Source organism: Pezoporus wallicus, unplaced genomic scaffold (genome assembly GCF_028554395.1).
Source record: "Pezoporus wallicus isolate ANWC-B61680 ecotype Strahan unplaced genomic scaffold, APGP_CSIRO_Pwel_v1 contig_2025, whole genome shotgun sequence".
Taxonomy (NCBI): domain Eukaryota; kingdom Metazoa; phylum Chordata; class Aves; order Psittaciformes; family Psittacidae; genus Pezoporus; species Pezoporus wallicus.
Window position 1 is genome coordinate 1,588,960 of NW_026640253.1, and position 6,000 is coordinate 1,594,959.

Sequence of the window (6,000 nt, forward strand, 5' to 3'; positions counted from 1 at the left end):
AACCTGAAGTGGCAATTCCGAGTAACAACAGCTTTTTATATTGTATTGTTAATACATCTGAATGCATGTCCAAATGATTATGGATTCAGTGATGCTTTATGCATTCTTGTATCTCAAATGCACCAATCTGCCACAAATTCACAGAAAATGTTTGAGTACCTGCTCTAAATATTGCTTGGGCTGCAACTTTGTGATCCATTGTCATACACTGTTGTGAAACTCAGCATGTTTAGTGCAAGAAGAGATTAAACATCCTGCACCTCATAGGCAGCAAAGACTACAGAAAGAGTGGCCTGACTGAGGTGGCGGGGTAGGGATAAGTGTTCTTGTCATACAGACCTACAGGTGACATGATGGACTTTCTATCTGTCCTCCCTGTTTCCAGGGCAGTGGTCACAGATTCATTCCAGCAGTGGCCAGGAGAGAAAGTCCCATTCTGCTGACTCGTCCATCCTTAATTTCAGGAGTTCAAACAGGATGTTTGCTAATATTAAGATAACTCAGATAATTAATATTAAAATACTGTACAAGATTAATGTAAATTGGTTATATATTATATCAATATAAATTAGTTATTTTGCCAAAGTTCTGAAAGAGCTTTCAGCAAAGAGGAAGCAAAGTTGTTTTAAAATTATGGAAGAGATTTAGAGAGAGCAGCTTTTCATCAAAAGCATTTTGCTCTTGTGCATTTAAAAAAACCACAGTTTATAATAATCCTTTGGCTTGTTTGGCATTGTTTTATGTAAGTAGCTTACTGAAACTTTTTTTGTATATAAATGTCTCTGGAAATTTTGAAGAATGTGACTGATGCATTGGCTGTCACTATAATTCAGCGTGCCTAGTCGTTTTGTGTACATGTACCTTTTGACATCCTGCATAAAAAAATCAGAAACAAATACTTGACACAAGCTAGTATCTTGCTACTTCCTGGTTTTCTGACCATGTTAAAGAAGTTTTATAGGTAGGAGTAAATATTGGAAACTGAATTTAAAATAGTTCTTCACTTCATCAACTTGGAAGACCGAACAATTTTGTTGTGGTGTTACTTGAGAAAGCTTTTCCTTTGCTCGCACACACCAAAGCACACATTTTCCATAATGCTTATGAGAACACTACAAATACATGCTCTAGCACTGATCCGTATTTCAATGCTGTTGGATTCATATCAGTTAATTGTAACTAATGTCAGTAGAGCTATATCCAACTGATTTGCACTGACAGAAGAATGGAACCTGCTCTCTACAGCAGTGTAGAAATACCCAATACTGATGAAAAACAATACTGCTCTGCTCCACCTAATAAACTGATATTAAGAGCTAGAGTCCAAAATTACCGCCCTAGTCCCATAAGCTCTTCTCTTTCCTGTCTGTCACCTCAGTCCATACAGTAGCTCTCCAAAATGAGGACGGTGAGACCTAAGTGTCATGTGTGTTCCTGACACAGCTACTGCTTTCATGAGTAGGTCAATGCCTCTTTAGATTCTTTAAGCATAGTGCCCCAAGGATGCAAATTTATATTAGCTGCAGGCAGTTTTCTTAAGCACTTTGATTAAAATATAACTAAAGAGGTATTCTGTCAATTCTGCTTTTATTTCTATTTAACCAGAAATTAAAGGAGAAAAAAAAAAAAAAAAGTTTTGCTGAATTTGCATGACCTCATGGACCATCATTCACCTTCCTCATTGAAATGCGGTCAGAATCATCTTTTCTTTAACCATTTCCAAACCTTCATACAGCAACATGTGTTTTTTTTCAAAAATGTCAACTTAAAAGACAAGATTTTTTGTTTGTTTGGCTGAATTTATCAAATACTTACATATACAAACCATTCATCATTAATTAATATGAGCGCTGTACTTAATCTACAACAATTATAGCATTTAGAGATTTTAGAAGAGCTACTATTGCTGCCTTAGCCCTTTTAAAAAATATACTCCACAAAGGACAAAACATGATCTATTAATGTGTGTTACTACTTTTTTGTAACTCTAAGACTGCTGATGTCTGGGACTATGGAAGCATTTATAAGTTATAGACGGTCTGTTAGTTGACTTGCAGTTCCAAATGCAGTATTTTCTGAAACCTAAAAAGCAGTACTGATTCCTCTCTGTCTATAATGGTATAATATATTTTCTTCTGGAGTTTTCACATTTTCTGTGATCCTGCAATAGCAACACTTGAACTTTTTAGGTTATTTAGAAAAATTTACAACAGAGGGATAAAAATTTCTAGTTGACTGATAAATGTATGCATTAATAAAAATAATTCACAGCACTCTAGACTTTAAGCCGCTTTCTCACTTTTTTAGAATCCAGCAGTTCTGAGATAATGCATCCCCAGCAGAAGGAATTTACCTTCTTGTTGTTTTGCAGTTGAAGGGTAGGATCTTTATGTGCAAAGGCTAGTAAAAGGAAAAATTAAGATAATTCAGTAATGTATACATTCCTCCCAAACTAAAATGAGGTATTTTTAATTTATTTCCTATTCTACACTTTATTCAGCCTTATTCAAAAGTATCTTGTGTCTTAGCCATTTAATGGGGTTGATATAAAAGATTTGTAATGCAGGTCTGGAACTGCAGGGAAATGATTGGCTCCTTTTAAATGTATTAAGTGTAGTCAGTTTGCTTTTTATAAATGAAATAAAAGAACTACTTAAAAATTTTCAATTCTTCTCCATGATCAGTCTATTGTCACATTCATTTGGCATTCATTATATGTTAGCCCCAGGCGCCTCCAGTCTTGTACTCAGGCCAGCAGTAATTTGGTTTATAGAGATCATATGGCAGGGAAACAGACCTTGAAAGACAGAACTCTAAGAAGCATATTTGATGAATTTCCTATGATTTGAGTCTGGGTTTATTCTTTCCTGTTGTGGAGCAGACACCCTACAGCACACGCGCTGAGGCCCAATGCGCCTGAGCAAGGGGCCAATTAAATAACAATATGCACACTGTTTTTTCGCACATCTCGGGTTGCACTTCCTATCAGAGAAAGGGATGGGGTAATGGGAGGGGGAGGAGAGGAAGAAAAAGGGGAGCCTTGTAAAGGATCCAAATATGGGCAGGAAACCACACAGAGTGAAGGCTGCCTTTGTCATTAACAATTAATGTAACCACGAGCGTTCAAAAATATATGCTGTGGCCACAAGTGGCAGTGGCACAGCCAGCGCAGCACGTCTCCTGTCTGCCCTTCTTCCCAGCAAGGCTGGCATCCTGGTTCAGCCAGCTCCAAGGTCTCTACTCCAGCAAATGAACCAGCAACTCTTCACCCCTTATACCCAGATGAGTCCCAGACCTTATCTGAGTGTGCCTAACAGGTTGTACAAGTGGCAGAAATGGATCTCTGCAATTTCCATGGTAAAATGTTTTTTTTTATTTATTAGATCTTACCCTCTTGATGTCCATTGTGGCTTTATAGGGTATAGTGTGGCCTAATACTCTTGGATGACATGGGAGATATTTTCATATAAGTCACTGAATGATAAATTAACCCTGAGCTAAGTGGGACTAAGCTGGTGAGGCTGGATTTTGACGCCCTTTTTTATATTCAGCAACACTCTAGTCATTGGTGTGGATGGGATACCTTAATTAGAAAGTTACTAACCACTATGAATGAAAAGATACAAATACAGACCTGAAGAGGCAGTTATACTTCCTACTCAATGATCCCTGGGGTCACCCTTTACACCCAAGCAACAGCACAGGCAAATGCACATGTACATGCACACAGGGAAAATTTCACTCTGGGTTTTATTTCATTTTAAGATTTTAATTTCTTTAGTAATACCCAAAGGTTGTACAGATCTCTTTAGGGTTTTTTGTGGGTTTGTTTTTTTTTGGGTGTGTGTGGGTTGTTTTTTTTTTTTTTTGTTTGGGTTGGTTTCTTTTTTCTGTGATTTTTTTTTTTAAATTGATTTTTAGTTCCTCTTCCCCTCTTCACTTCTCCTTTCCTCTGGCTTTCCCTTCTCTTCCCCCAGCCTCCACCTTTTTTTAGTAGTTTACAAACGCCACTTTTCATTAATGTGACCAAAATGTCATCAAGTAGTTTAATGCTCTTTAATGTCCTTGTATCGTTTACATTTTTTGAACAGTGTGGAAATGAATCCCATCTGTAGGTCTGCTAACATCAAAAAAGTTTGACAGGCTATTTAGACGTGCTACTTCACATTGCATTAGCGTGTACAATGTCAGAGAGTCAGGAGCCAGAGTGAGGCCATACCATGCCACCTCACTCCTGACCCCTCCTGTAACTGCTCTGAAAGCAACAGAGCACCTACCTCAGAAAAATCAAAGTCAGTTGTGAAGTGTCTTGGACTGGACAGGAGCCCAGAGGCCCCAGGAAAAGTGTGAAGCCTAAATAAAAACAGCTTAAATCATTCTTTAAAAAAAAACAAAATCAAACCCATCCTCTCTCTCTTAATAGTGCCAAGAGGTCCTTATAATATCAGTTAGGTAGGTGGAGATGCTCTCATGTCTGATGGTTCCTTTTTATTTGTAATGGAATTTTTTGTTTTTCTTATGGATTGCTGAATGTTTCCAAAGTAATTCCATGTTTTTCTGCAGGGTTGGTTGGTTTGTTTTTTTTTATAATTTGTTTATTTTTGTGTATTGGACCACCAAAAGATGTTGTGATGCATGTCATATTATTAAGTAGTGTCCCCACCCTTGGGAGGGCTTTATTGTCCTCTTTTTTTCAACAGTCAGACTTTTTCAGGTGGTATTATATAGCGTATATGTACCTCCCTCTGCAATACCCTATGCAAGTTAATACATATGAAGAAAGTAAAATGTATTTTTTCAACTCGTATTTCTATTCATGTCTCAGAAACAAGGCTCATGGCTTTAACTTACTCTTTAGCATGTGATCTGTATTTTAAATTTCTCTGGCTTTGTGCCATAAGAGTGATGTGCCCTCCTTTTAAGGCACTTACTGTAAAAAGAGATGTGGCTTTTTATTTCAGGAAAACAAAAGCTTCTGTTCTTCCTGAGACACAGGGAAGAGCAGAGAGTGCATTTTAACTGTTAATCATTATGGATAAATGGATAATAATTTCTACCTCTGAGTGCACTAGGGTTTACTTGCCAGTTTTTTAAATCCTCCCCCATACTGCATTTGCATACTCAAATATAATTTAATTTTAAGTAGGAATGTAAATATATAACCTTGTATAGTGGCATCAAGTTTTCAAAGCCAAGGTAGTCTTTTATAAGCATGAAATAAAAATGCCTTTAAGGCAATTGCTCTAAGTGCACAAGTCCTTTAGTCTTTAAGAATCGGGTTAGTGTGAGGTAACATACAATTCTGTTGCTAGTTGTGTCACACTGAAAAAGTAAAACACTATGTACAGAAGCAGTAAATAATGCATGTTATTTTATTTTTAAATTTATAGGATTGTGGTAATTTCACTAAAGGAAGGATGAAATTGGCACCATTTCATGCCCTGATCTAAGCATTATTTACATAGAGTCAGGATCCAAACATGAAGGAGGAGACAGTCAAGGTTACATTTTAATTCATTCAGCAAACACGTGCATTTGAGATGCAATTCTAATTGTTTGATCTTGTGGTTTTTATGCTAAATGTGGATAAGCAGGATGGGCTTTCTCGCATTTTTCAAATGAACTACATGAAAAGAAGCACATGGATTTTCCTTAAAGCATTTCATAAGAGACAAGGAGGAAAGAAACCCAAAAGTTTATTTTAGAAGCATTTTTGAAATAGTAAAATCCAGTCTTTTCACTCATGATGGCTTGTGTTCTCTTGCTGTTTTGAAATCTGAAACATGGCTTCAAGTCTGTTCAATTCAGGAAGAAAAAACCATGCAGTCAAAGCTGTACTTCTTTAAGAGAGCTGTGAGGCTTCACTGAAAATGTAGTAAGCAAATTATGGGTGTGCTATTAGAATGAAAATTTAGATTCTTTATATACACGCAAAACTTATGTATATAGAGAGCAGATAGATTCCTCTGAAAAACTAACCCAGCCATGAAGAAACCTCAA